The sequence below is a fragment of the Mixophyes fleayi genome, chromosome 2, assembly GCF_038048845.1.
Source record: "Mixophyes fleayi isolate aMixFle1 chromosome 2, aMixFle1.hap1, whole genome shotgun sequence".
Taxonomy (NCBI): Eukaryota; Metazoa; Chordata; class Amphibia; order Anura; family Limnodynastidae; genus Mixophyes; species Mixophyes fleayi.
In genome coordinates, this window is record NC_134403.1 from 324218381 (window position 1) to 324233675 (window position 15295).

A 15295-nucleotide genomic window follows, 5' to 3' on the forward strand; every position below is an offset into this window, starting at 1 on the left:
AGTGCTGTAAACCTGACCGGTTGGAAATCAAGCAGTGAGGACTGGAAAGCCCAATCTGGAAGATTAGCAGCAGAGACATGTGATTCAAGTGGAATCTTGCATATCCTCACGTAATAGCGAGCAGTAAAAGTCCACAAAGTCAGCTCAAACAGCAGAAACAATAGCATAACTTATTCACTTCAACACTGCAGGTAAATAAAATAGATAACAGTTTACTCTTTATAGCAGGCATGTAACACACCTTTGTCACATCTTTCTGACCGTCTAAGAGCTAATTCAGTTACATCACTCTCGGAGGAGTGAGAAGTAGGGGCATTGGTGGTATCTACCTTGGCCTCCACATACATTGCTAACCCCGGAGCTTTTCTACTGCCAGCTCTCGTGGTAGTTGGCCCACACTTAAAAGTGATTAAGATAATAGGGTCATTAAAGGGATTATGTCCAAGGGTTCCCATCCCTCTGTCATGGTTGAATCTTCTGCCAGTGGTTTTGGACTCACAGCAGTAAATGGCTTGATCTTAACTCTAGGCCCGACACTCAGCTTCCCATCACCCTCTCGTTGGATTTGGTATGTGTTGACTTCTGAAGTAGGGATACTGATTACTTTATAAGGAACGCCTTCCCACATATCCCCCAGTTTACTGTGGCGATGAATCTTTTTATTCCACACTCATCTCCCACAAGTAATGGCATAGTTTTTGCGTTGATGTTGTAGTGAAAGTTACAGTGGTAATTGCTTTTAGGTGACTGTTGAATCTGGGTTCCAACCCCCTGATTTTCTTTGTCATCTTCATTTCCGTCTTTTCTGGGTAGCATCAGATGAGGTGGTCCTCTGTGGAATCTTGACCTGAAACTTCTATACATGTTCTTTAGCACTGATCTACCTTGTTCTCTGACACGTTGACTGACTGGGCTCTCCACCACTTCACTCTATACTGGGGCAACATTAGAATACTGTATTCTGTGCCCATATGGTCTCTTTACGTAGTATGGTGACTAGAGACACTTCCGGTGAGAGTTTTGGCTTGTGGCACACTTTTAATTTATTCTGGCTTCTCTTCATCAGTTTCACTGTTTTGGTTGTATTAGTGGTAGTTTTGTGGAGGACCTCTGTGATATGGATAGTGCCTATAACGACTACAGTCTGTTGCATATTTACTACCTTGGACTGAAGCACCACCAGGACCAGTTACATTAGTTGCCTCTGCATCCTTCTTCCCTTCTATTACATCAAACACTACAGTCTTTATGTCTCCCACACTGCGTAGATACTTTGGTGAGTTGTTCTTCTTAATAACAGTCTGGTGTACAAGCACATCTTCCTTGAAACGGAGGTTAGATATATTTAATGTGTTTCCTCCCCTACATGGACTTTTTGATTGATGGAAATGGAGGAGATGCTAAGCAGAATATACTACTTAAGAGACAATGAAATATGATGGTGTCAACCCCTTTGAGCAAGTCCTAAGAGATGAAACTCGTCAGGGAATGACTAATTGGCTGATCGGATGATTTGCAGCCCAAACCGGAAGTTGTGCACACAAACCGGAAGTACACATGCGTTCCAGGATAACGAGGTGGAACGCATGCTAAGGGAATCAGTGATTTGAGGTATGCTCCAGACACCCTCACAGAATACAAATTAACGAATGCATGCATGGGACTGATTTCACCACCAAAGATTTGAACAACTATTGGTAACTATAAAGTGGATTTTTCATGGGATACAAGCGTTGAATGTTTGGACTGAAACATTTCTTATGTGTTCTTTATATACAGGCTTGGAGTTTTTCTAATATGAATATTTATTTTGGAAGCATGATAACACTGGTTTTATTTTTTATCTGAGGAATTATTTATATTTATATGCATTTGTTTTTTATACAAATTTATATGGTTTTATCCTTTATCTGAGGCAATATTTATAAGCATTTGGTTTTTATATGAATTTATCTATATGTGATTGGAATATTTTTTATTATTGAGTACATATGGAAGATTTTATTGTTTAATAAAATTAATGGGTACATAAAAGGCTGTGAGCCTTTTATTCTTAGAATTGTATGTATCTATAGATTTTATCCAGAACTATACACCCAATTTTTTATATCAATTGCTGTGGTTTAAAGTGGATGTAGCGCTAGAATTTGTTATTAACATCTTCCTTGGTGTCATTCCTGTTTATAAATCCATAGTCATTGCACACATTAAACCATTTGACAGTGCACAAACCACAATCTCTGTTGGAAACCCATATGTATTACTTACCCAGCTACGGTTGCACACAGTCTATTTGTGTGTTAGACAATACATTTTCCTGTTCCTGTGTCCTAGTGCCTTACCTGTACTATCTTGTGTCACCGTCCGGCTCCACAGTGTCCTAGTGTCCTGTAGTATCAGGGTATAACATATGAATGTGGTCCATCACAGCTAAAATTCTTCTCCAACACACTGATAGACAGTGTGGAACTGTAGAAGGGTAAGTAATACATATGGGTCTCCAACAGAGATTGTGATTTACAACTTAGTATCAGCAGAGATCTGGGATCTGTACAGTTAACCCAACATGCTGTGAGTCTGGGGACTATACAGTAGAGACTCCAAAGAGTATTTGTGCTCTGCATTATATACATCTACCAGATAGTTAGGGATCTGCACTGTAACACCACCAGAGATGTAGTGTGGATACATTGTAAAATCTGTAGAGAATAAGGGGAATTGTACTAACATCAGAAACATGGGGATCTGCATTTTATCGTGGCCTCTGGAACAGGTTTGACATTGAACAGTAGTCACTAGTATGCATTGTGTTGACTAGTAGTCATGAGAATGCTGACTGTATTGTACAATGGTTACTAGAATGATGTCTGTATTACATATTGTTTATTAAGATGCTCTCTGTACTGTATATAAGTCATTAAGATGCTTTATGTATTGTGCATTGGTTATAAAGATGTTATGTGTATCGCATAGAGGTCTCTTGAATCCTCTTGATTATTTCTTTATATCAGTCTCTACAAAGCTCTTTGTTTTCCTTTGTGGATGACGATTTCATTGCCATTTAGATACAAATTTTAAAATAATTTTATGTTTAAGGCTTATTATATATATTTTCAGGAGCATTTAAAGTACATTTACTTATCAGACATTTCCAAAGTGTTCTCATGTCTCATATGATTAAGTAATGTGTATATTTTTTATGCTAGCTTTTCTTTTCAACAGGGCAATATTCATTCTAATTGTAGATATACTTGTATTATTAAAAATAAAACAAACATGACATAGTACTAATTAAGAAGTGGCTGGTGTGTGCATGTAAAAAAAACCTACACTTAATTTACCTCTGAGTAATTTATTAATTAGCTGTTGTTCGTGCACATTATTTCAGTTTTTGTGAAAAGACGTCATATTATAACTGAATCTTTGTTAATACAAATCTCAAGGGATTCAGAACATAGAGCGAAGATTCAATATAGCAAATACAGCAAATTAATATATTTTGATAACACACTTCATCAATATGACTGATAAATTATTAATTCTTTTTTGTACATATAAATATGGGTACAGTAAAATGTGACAATAAAATTATTTGTAAGTTTAATATCTTTTAAATTATAAACAGAAATATGATGTTGCTATCTGTCATGCAGTAACAGGACAGTACTAATAGGGCTAGAGAAATGGATAAAGCTGACTTTAATCCCTGTTCTGCTTGGTTGGTGATCTCGTAATGACCCAGCCTGAAGCAGTGTATTGATTACTTAGAAAGCTGATTTGGTATATTCAGTTTAATTCAAACTACAAAATACAATTTCTGCTGAGACCACATGAAAGGTTAGCCAAAATGCTCTGTAAACTCTACTGCATGACAGCTTTATGATAACTGCCAAAGGATCAGTGGAAGTCCTTTTCGAAATATCAGAGGATGGAAAGGTCAAAAGCCTTTGTGCTTTAAAATTCTGTGGTATTATTGATGTCAATAAAGTCCTATGGGAATAGAGGAAGAGTTGGCAATTTTGAGATTTTTTTTTTTTTTTTTTTTAAAAAAAAGTCTTAACAGAGTTAACCAGATTCAATAGTTCATTGGTAAATGAAGGTTTGCTGCAATATATCACGTTAGTGCATTTAGGGATTATGCAGATGAAGCATGGCATTTACTTTGGAATATAAAATAGCAAACAAGTTCATGTGCAATTTTTCTTCCAGAGACACATTTTCAAATATGATATATATAATCTGACTCTATTGAAGAGAGTATTAGCGATAGTAGAAATAGAATATTTATAACAGATAATAATCTGTTAATAATAATAATAATAATAATAATAATAACAGATATAAACTATTTGGCATATTTTGCCTAATGTTCTGTGAGAGTAGGCTCTGTAGAAGTAGTGTAGTACCACTCAGTGGAGCAGGATTGGTTAGCTGAAGTAGCACAGCTCCCATGCAGCGGGTCCCATAATCTCCCTTTTGTGTTTTGGTACCATGCTGTCTCACCTGTTGCTGTTTTATCCTGAATCTGACCTTGTACTTGCCTGATGACTCTATCTGGTGTTGAGCAACTTAGTCAGATCTACCCAGTTAGTCTTCCAAAACATTAAACACATTTAACCTCGGGGCAACTGAGTACCTGTAAGCATATTTATAAAGAATAAGGGGCTTCTACTGTGTTCTTTTGTAGTAAGTGACTCCAAAACTACAATGCATAAAACTTGTGTCTTATGTACAGAATTTAATATTGGCAGACATGATTATATTAATATTACGTTATTGTTAATTCAAGTAGCCATATAACATTCAGGCTAAGGGTCTTGATGGTATTGCATTTGAGGCAGAATATGAAGGTCTAGGTGATTTTTTAGGGAGTTTTTGCATGGAAGCGGATGGTACCATGGCTAATGAGGCATGTTCTGCCATGTGTCACTTTCCCCAAAAATATTAGACCGCTAAATTTCTGCTGAATGCTGTAGTGGTCTAGAGTTCTCCTTTAATAAACTCTGACTGAAGTTGTCCTTTAAAAATATCTGAGAGACAAAGATCTACTAAACAATGTTATCATCAAGGGAAAATGTACACAGCAAATATTTGATTTGTTAATTAAAGCATTGGTTTAACAAAGTCAATTACTTTGAGTTATTTTTAATTTGTATGCAGAATAGTAACTGTCTGTTTTTTTTTTTCAGATCACACTGGCAGCTGCAACTGAAAAAAACAAAGAAAACAGCTCATTCCACTGAGTTCATCCTCAGTCTGGCAAATTAAGTGATTTTAAACTCAAAACAGCACAGTATATACAGAGAAGACTTGGATTTTTTCCCGCGCCTATCAGTAAATAACATCCGGAAAGTATTACTAACAGTATAGCAATAAAACAATGTTAAATCAAACATAACATCTTTATAACAAATGCACAATATATAAATCAAATGTTACTAACTAGCTACACAATGGAAAAAAAGCTGAGGCATACAATTCTATATCCTCCCCCTCTCTCTCTCTCTATATATATCACAATTTAATGTCCAGCCTTTATTGTACTTATTATCAGAATATTACCATAGAATTACTGGGTAGCTAAAGAGTCCTGAGTTATTTGATGGGCAATTAAGTCGTTTAGGACAAAAAATGTCCAAAAGGGGCAAATCACCTCTCCCTTTAATCAATTACTTCAAATGGACAGTATTATCAACAGTATGTGCATTGTTGTGTTTAAACATAGCATTAATCAGAATATGCTTATCATATCTATTATACTTGGGTAATAGATTGCATTATTGTATATGACTATTCTTTTATTTTTGAAGCCGAGACTGGTATTGACAGCTTTTTTTCCTAAGTCTCAAAACCATCCTTTACTGGGATGGTGGTTTCCCTCACTGGTGTCATTCTGACAAAAGTCTGCTGTGCTATTTGTGACGTGAACAATAAAAAGCACAGCTTTCCAGTAAGAAGTTGTTTGTGTCTGTCATCTGACCAATGTCAGTATCACATTGGTGTCATCATGTGATTACAAAGGACACCCAGATCCTACTTTCCACCCAACTAATTATATGCAATATTGGTGAGTGAAATGTGCTCAATACCACTATCAATTAACAAACTGTTATAAAGTTGAAGTAGGGTAAAATTGCTGTGTTGTAATAAAAGAAATACACCTGTGAACTGTGTAGCAGCTGTCTGTTTAGAAAAGAAAACAAATGTTTTAAAAACTGCTGGTTATTGTTGTGTCCCACCTGCTGATTTATTAAGCTTTGAGTTGGCTGTGGTCCTAAAAGCTTTGCTATTTGCCTGTGTGGAATGCTAAAGCAACTGTTGGTTTTGCACAGAAAGCAAAAGTTTTAAAAAACTGCTGATTATTGTAGTGCCACACATGCTGATTCGCAAAGTTGTGAGTTGGGTGTGGTCCATATAAAAGTTTTGTTATTTGCCTTAGTATTCACAAAGGGAAGCAAGATTCCACCCAGCCCAAACTTCTGTGGTAATGGAAGATGTAATAAGAGCCTTTACGAAAGTGGCAGAAGCACAGGAGTATAATATCCATCTTTTCTGTGAGGTGATTGCTCAGGGAAGATGAGACAGGGAGGCTCCAGCTGCACCCAAGCTGCTGAAATTAACTTCTGATGATGATTTAGAAGCATATCTGGTAGCATTTCAGCGTGCTGCCACACGACTCAAATGGATTGGAGTCACCAGTCGTTGAAGCCCAATGGTATCATAACTGTAGACTGTCCAAGGATGTGCCGGTTCGTGCTCAGCTTACTGAACTTTGTAAAACATTTAAAAAGTGGTTGCATCCAGAAAAGAACACTACTGTCAGAATGATCAAAATGGATTAAGGGCTTCAGAGGAGGAGCCTTAGACGTACAAAGAAGTGGCCACTGCATTAGAGAGATACAGTCTCTTGCAGCTTATACCAGACCTCCGTTGCCTACTCCAAAGTTGGTGCCTCAGCTAAAACTTGGTATATGGAAAGGTGGACCAGGCATTGGTGAGAAAAGTTTGACTGATAAAAAGGCAGCCAAAACTGCTTTGGGTTCAATATGCTTTGATTGCGGAGAGCCTAGAAATTTGTGGGCACAATGCCCAACATCAATTGAACCTATGGATTGTTTGTGGCCAGAATGCTGTTCGGGAGAATAAACCTCCACAAGATAAATGGATGAAAGACAAAGGCAAGATGTGCAAGTTCCAACACAGAACTGGTTCCTGCCATCTTTTGTTGGCGAGATGTCAGGTGAAGGTGCCAGAACTCAGATTGGTCAGTGTTATCAAACTTGTTTCCTCTAAGAGACTTTGAGCGAGACCAACTTGGAGATGCTACCTTAGTGAATGTTTATAAAAATGTAATTGACTTAAATGGGATAGAGAAGGCTGACAGGCCTACAGAAAATATTACCTATTATATTTTGAAAAATGATTTGCTGTATAGAATTGTTAATGTTCAAGATAAAATTGTTGGTGTCACAATTTAATCTACCACTTGTACTTAAAGCTGCACATACACATCTCTGTGAGGGACACTTGGGAGAAGATAAAACCTGGAAGCATATATTACTTACAGCTTTGTCAGAGAACATGTCCAAAGCTGTACTATCTGGCACCGCTAGTTACCATTCCCAACGGGGCAGGAATCCAAAGTTCCTACAAGGGTTGTTCTGTCGCTAGAGCGGAGATGACAGACTGAGGAAATGTTTCAGAGGAACTTAGATGTGTTTTCTAAGATAAGTGGATGTACCACCCTCATAAAACACAATGTAGTTACACCTCCAGCGGTGGCAGTAAGAGTAAGACTGTACCGCACCCTTGAAGCTAGGTGTATAGCTGTGTGATAGGAAATTAAAGAATGTTGGACCTCAATGCCATTGAGGAATTTAATAGTAATTGAAATAGCCCCAAAGCGTGTACTGCTCGCATCTAATAATAATCTGTGATGCTTCATGATTTAAAGCAGTTACAGGAAGCATTAGTAGCATATTCCATTATAGAAACATTAAAATTAGCCATTAATATTAAGCAGACAGATTTAGATATGAGATGGGTGAAGAGGCCTGATGAATGAAGAGGTGAAGTTGACCTATCTTAGTGGGGCAGCACGGTGGTTAAGTAGTTAGCACTTCTGCCTTACAGCACTGGGGTCATGAGTTCAATTTCCGACCATGGTCCTATCTGTGAGGAGTTTGTATGTTCTCCCGTGTTTGCGTAGGTTTCCGTCCGGGTGCTCCAGTTTCCTCCCACACTCCAAAAACATACTGGTAGGTTAATTGGCTGCTAACAAGTTGACCCTAGTCTGTGTGTGTGTGTGTTAGGAAATTTACACTGCAAGCCCCAATGGGGCAGGGACTGATGTGAGTGAGTTCTCTGTACAGCACTGTGGAATTAGTAGCGCTATATAAATAATTGATAATAATAATAAATATCTTGCTGCACTGTTTCATGATTAAAGACTAGGGCTAATAGGCACAGAAGAATTTGTGGCTAGGAGCAAGTTCGAACCATATAACAGGATAAGAGAAGGAGTAATCCCAGCAGTGTAAGGTAATGGAGGTCTGTACCATGTCAAACAAGCTGTCTCACGTACATAAGGCTCTGAATGTGGTGCATTGCATTCTTAGTTTACATACACTGGCACCCGATCTGGAAACCTGCAGGGCACTTTGAACACAAATCAAAGAGCCTGGTATGAACTCCAGTGACTCTCCTCACCATAAGGCAATATAGAAGGGGTCCAGCAGTATCATTACAAGGAACCTGGAACAATAGCAAAGAAATAGGACAAACAACAGACAACTCCAGACTGTCCCTAGATTCCTAACTTGGCGTTAGACTGCATCTGTTCCTTTGGGCTGGACTTGGACTCCAACTACTTTCTTCTGGGCTGTTATAGGGATTCCACTTAGCTTCATCTGGATTCCCTATACACTTCTGACAGCTTATATAGGATCCCTGGCAGCTTTGTCTTTGGCTGTGGCCATTCCTTCTGTTAGTCTGGCAGCTAGCTCTAACAATCTTGCAGCTCAAACTGATAGATTGGCAGCTTTGGTAACTAAACTGGCAGCCTTGTTAGCCTTGTCTGTATGACTTGCAGCCCTCTCTGTTATATTGTAGCTTGCCCTATAGGACTTGTATTTCTGTCTATTGGATGTGCAGCCCTTCTTACCTACTACAGTCTCTACATGCTGTAGTATTTTGAGTATGTTGTCCATTTGTTTTGGGATGGAATTTATATATTTGTGGCCTCAGAATGTCAAACCCACAGTTTCATGCACAGAAAATAGAGTTCCATCACTTTTTAAGACTTGAGCACTAGACTACAGAATATGGACAAAAGTATTCAGGCACTTGACCATTACACCAACAGGGACTGTAATGAGATTGTATTCAAATACATATACTTTGATATGGAGTTGGTCCCCCTTTTGCAGTGATAACAGCTTCCACAAAATGTTGGAGTCATTCTATGGGAATTTGTGCCCATTCATTCTGTAAAGCATTTATGAGGTCAGGCACTGATGTTGGACGAGAAGACCTGGCTCACAATTTCTGTTTCAGTACATCCCAATGGTGTTCGATGGGGTTGAGGTCAGGGCTCTGTGCGGGCCAGTCAACTTCTTCCACACCAAACTCATCAAACCATGTCTTTATAGTCCTTGCTTTGGGCACTGGGACACAGTCATGTTGGAATTGAAAAGGGCCTTCCCCAAACTGCTGCCACAGTTTGGGGATAATCCAGTCAGGCAGTTCATGTTCTCCCAGCATCTGCCAAACCCAGACTCGCCCAACTGACTGTCAAACAGAGAAGTGTGATTCATACCCACAAGAACACGTTTCCATTGGTTCACAGTCCAGTGTTGGAGTGCTTTACACTACTCCACCCAGCGCTTGGCATTGCTCTTGATGTTGTGAGGCTTGCATGCAGCTATTCAGTCATGGAAGCCCATTGCATTAAGCTCCTGCCGCACAGATTTTGTGCTAAATTTAATGCCACTGGAAGTTCGGAAATCTTCAGCTATGGAATCAGCAGAGCGTTGGTGACTTTTACACACCATGTGCCTTAGCAGGCATTGATCTCGCTCTGTGATTTTATGTGGTCTTCCGCTTCTTGGCTCAGTTGCTGTTGTTCCTAAACGCTTTCACTTTCTAATAATATCACTTACAGGTGACCGTGGAATATCCAGCAGGGATAAAATTTCACGAACAATCTTATTGCAATGGTGGTATCCTATCACAGTACCATGATGTCACTGAGCTCTTCAGAAAGACCCATTTTGTATTACAGATGTTTGCGAATGCAGACTGCATTGCTAGGTGCTTGATTTTATACACCTCTGGCAATGGGTGTGATTGAAATACCTCAATTCAATAATTAACAGGTGGGGCAAAATACTTTTGTTCATATAGTGTATATATGACACTGAATTTACTGAATGCTTGTTAGCAACGACGTTACTAGCTAATTGTGAAGTTAACTTATGAAAACAGTGGCTCCAACATGACATCTTGCAAGCTCTTTCACTGAAGCGAGGGATTATGTAAAAATAATAATAATGTGAAGTAATAATAATGTTTAAATGTGCTAGAAATAACTAAGAGTGACTGCGAAAAAATGGGGGACATTTATGAAAATGTTCTATAGATAATTGTGTAGAAAAGGAGGTGTTGCCTATAGCAACCAATCAAAACTTAACTTTTATTTTTCTAGTACAATTTATAAAATAAATGGAAACTTTGGAGTGGTTGTCATGGGCAACACCACATTGTATACACAATTTCCTTTTGAATAGTACATTTTATAATTATCCCCAATGTTCCCCAGTTGCCTGCATGCTCCCAAATGAAAGTTTTAATTGTGTTTACGAAGACAAATTTTTAGACTGATACAAATTTACAAAATTGTGTTTGCTGTTATAAGTATCCAAAATAAATTGAATGCAAACTAGAGCTGAAACTGTTTGTTCATCTGTGAATATGAATACATTAGGTAAGAACATTTCCAGAAAAGTATGAACAACAAATATGCATTCAGACAGATACTACTGAGGTGGGAAGAAACAATCTACAAGGTTAGCCTGTACCCATGTATTATAGTACAGATGGCACCAAGCTATTAACCTTCAGAAAAGGTTACAGCAATTTTCATAGAACGCATGTTTCTGGTAGGGATGATTAAGAACTACAAAGGTCCTTCAGGAGATCTAGACATTGATTTTCTACCTATTTTTAGATATGTTATTCAAAGAAAACATGTGTTGGACAACTTTATGAACATTCATCATGGATGACTACCAACTCTATCTTGCAGTCACTTAACTAAACCAGATCAAGAGTTTACAAACACCTTCCTAAGCAGGTGAAAATGTTAATGAACCTTTGAGGTTTCACATCTCTGACAAGTGTGTTTGACCATTTATTATTCTGTTTATGCTACATTCCTCATATCAGCAGAAGGAAAGTCATACAGTTGCATAGCCTAGAAAGGAGGACACAGTGGGTCAGGCTCCACTACCCCTGTATTTTTCAAAGTTAAACTAAAAAAAGATTATTGGGCCTAGAAATGGACATAGAAATGACAAATACAAATGTATTGCTATCAATTCTCAAATCTTAATTTAGATGCATTACTTCACAGATAATAATTATCAATCCAATGTGAGTTTTAATAGAATATAAAATAGTGGTTCAGCAGACACACAGCTTAAAACAAGTTTCAGGGCTGCCCATTTGTGCATACCCTTGTTATATGTGTATACAAAAGACTGAAAATCACCCACATATAGTCCCATACTTATCAGCCTAAATAGCCAATTATAAAATCAGCCTGCTAACCAATAATAGTTTAGGTTACAGAAATGCAAGGTATCAGATTGAAATGACATTACTGAATGTTTGTATCAGACACAGTCTATTAACTTATTAAGAACAAGCTACACAATACAAAGTATTAGATTGATATCAGGTTACTGAATGAGTAAATAAAACAAAGCATTCAGGCAAATGTGGTGGCGCAAAATCAATTTATCAGATAAAAAAAACCAATATGTACAAAAAAAATTACTCAGTATTTTAATCTATTATGCTGCTGATTAATACTATATACTGTAGCATTTTTTCAGAAAAAATATGTTCCTGGATAAAAAAAATAAAAATAATAAACAGCTTAATATATATGCAGCAAGATATATATATATATATATATATATATATATATATATATATATATTGTGAAAAGCATGCAAACAGGTAGCTCCTCACAGGTTTTCCTGAAGAACTTTGATGTTTATTTTACTTATCAGGATGGAAAAACAGTCTTGGTAGTGTCTTCATCAAACAAATGAAGCATTCACTACAATGAACATAATCCAATAGCCCTTAACTCTGGCTATAACAGTTAAGTCTCTAACTGATCACTGGCCACTTGTTGACACCAGTCTTACACACACAGATCAAACCCAGCATTTTAAGCTTCCTGTCAGGTCTTGCACTGGCTGACTCCTTAATTGATTGGACCAGCTGCTCCACCTGGTCTCCTGCTCTGTGTGTGCAGATTTAACCCTTTCTGCACCTTTAGGCTGTGGTTTCCCAGGGAAACCACCACTCTTTCCTCTATTAGACTGTGGCAAAGTGTCCAAATTGCCACATACCCATCCCCTTTGCTTCGTCCAGCTACACGAAGCAGACTACCGCAGGGAGCGCAAAACTGGCCTCTTTGTCATACACCAGTCCATTTGGCTTCATCAACCCCAGTGAAGTAGATACTACGGGAGGTGCAGTTTTATGGAAGTGGGCATCTGCAGTTTTAAGTATAGGTCCTAGTCTATGCCCTCTCAGTGGGGTCTTCTCATGCCAGGTTTTTAGAATAGCGACATGTTTCACTTTTCGTTCTTGACTTTTATTCATCTGGAGGACTTTATCTCTATTCTTCTTATACAAGAATGGGGCCCTGTAATCAGATGTTAGAGAGGTATTTTTTCACTTTGGGCAGGATAAGCAATAGTTTTTTACAGCCCTATGTATTCCTGGCCAGTAACAGCGTAGTAAAACTCTTTCCCGAGTATTATCCTCTCCTAAATGACCCCCATAAAGATGTGTATGTGCGGTTTCCAATATTACAGGCACATGTACCTGCGGTATTAACAGCTGTTCAACTTTCTTTCCCTGAACAACCCCCGCCCTATACAACAAATCCCCTTTAATAAAGAAATACAGTACACATTCTGCCGGTCTGGCAGCTTTCATCACATCATTGACTTTTACCACAGATCTAAATGTAGTTTCTAGGTTAGCATCATTATGTTGATCCCTCTCAAAGTCCTGCAATGAAATGAGTCTTGGAACTGGGTACCAGTTATCAGCTTCCTCTGCTAACCCCAAAAGTCTCCATGACAGTGTCACTGAAAAATGATTGGCTCAAGTTCCCCTTTTGTTTCCTTGGGTGAGAATTAGGACGAGTAGCAGTCGTGGAACTGTATTTAGCATCCATAGGCGACAGTGCTGTTGTCTCTTTTCCCGGGCCCAGTGAGAGTTGGACAGGTTCCTTTAAGATTGGACTTTCGGCCGGTGTGTCAGTTGCCAATATGTCCAACCAGATCCGGTCACTAAGAACCTCCTGGAACATGGAAAACTCTCACCCCAGGATAAGAGGGTAAGGTAGTTTTGGGGCTATAGTAGCTACTACCTCAACCGTTTGGTCTTTTAGGGTAATTGGTAGTAGAGTCTGCTTGTACTCCACAGTAGCTCCATGAATGCACATCACCTTCACTTTAGGTAACCTTGCAGACACCTCTTTTGGAACCAAAGAACTGGAGACTAATGTCAACTCAATTCCTGAATCCACCAGGGCCGAAACAGCACACCTATTCACCAGGACAGGCACTTGGAATGATGAAGGACTCCCCATGGAGGAAGACATAGCACAGCAAGTAGGAAAGGCTGACCTCCGCCGAGCCATAATACAGTCCATTGGTTCCTGTTGCTTTGGACATTCAGCATGGAAGTGCCCAGGTTCATTACATTCAAAGCAAAAAGGTGGATAAACTTTTCTTACTGGCTCTGCCAGCCGTAGTGGCCACTTTGGCTTGAGCAATAGCTTTGGATTCTACTCTGGAGCCTTAGACATGCGTTGCAGTGCTGAGTAAGGGTTTATCTATGGATCCGCTTGTAGCTCCCATTTCTGTATGCTCTTTTCCAGCCAGCGGACACAATGGTCAATTGGCAGCATCTCCACCATGCGGCCAGGTGTATTGATATTTGGCTGCAACCAACTCTTTATCAATTTAGATAGATCAGCCATCTGTGAGCGAACTGATTTTCCTGGGAGATAACGCCAGTCATGGTAGCGCTGAGCTCTCCCTGCTCCAGTCACACCTACCCTGGCCAATATTTCAGCTTTTACTTCCTGATAGACAGCAACCTGCTCATCAGATAAATCAACATAAGCACACTGAACTTCACCACCCATATATGGCGCCAGATTCTCCGCCCAGGTTCCTGGCGGCCATTTCAGTCTTGTGGCGACTATTTTAAAGGCTAAGATATATGCCTTCACATCATCTGAGGTGGCCATTTTCTCACTTGTGCTAGCTCTTTATGCAAGAGCTTGTTATTCTCTGTCTGGGCCTCTGCAACCTGCAGCATTTGGGCCTGCTGTGCTTATTGTGTAGCATCTACAGCTAGTAATGCTCCCTGCTGGTCCAGCTGCCTAGTGGTCACATTCACCAGAGCCCTCAACAGTTCCTCCATATTGCTATTTTGGTGTGAAGGAAAATGAAACAGACTTGTTTGTGGGAAAGGCTGTATGTCACTTGTAGTTTACAACAAAGAACCATCAATCAATTGTATACACCTGCTTTTGTGGTTAAGGTTTGAACCACCTATTAACTCCACACATTTGCAGCAAAGATTTTGTAATAAACAGTTTTACACATTTGCTTTGTGATTAAGGTTTATGTCACCTATAAATTTCTCATATTAGCAGCAATGATTATGTATCGAACAGTTTTACACATTTGCAAACAAACATTTGAAATAGGCAGGTCTTTTTTTTCAGTACTTGCAATCAAAAGAAAAAACTTTATGCATTTGCCTTTGTGTTCAGAGATTGCAACAGCTTTTGCATGCAGCAAACAACAATGTAGTTAGGAGGTTTTGCATAAATTACCACCCTGGATTTTTTGGCTTGGGGGACAGCAATGATCTAGCTGTCTTTTGCACATCCCACGATGACACCACTTGTGAAAAGCGTGCAAACAGGCTCCTCACACAGGTTTTCCTGAAGCACTTTGATGTTTATTTT

The 15295-nt window shown here is 38.9% G+C and overlaps 1 pseudogene; it reads right to left on the minus strand.

Annotated features, from left to right (window-relative positions):
• Positions 1–212: 212 nt before the first annotated feature.
• On the minus strand, positions 213–13900 carry LOC142139962 (Y-box-binding protein 1-like; annotated as a pseudogene).
• Positions 13901–15295: the final 1395 nt, after the last annotated feature.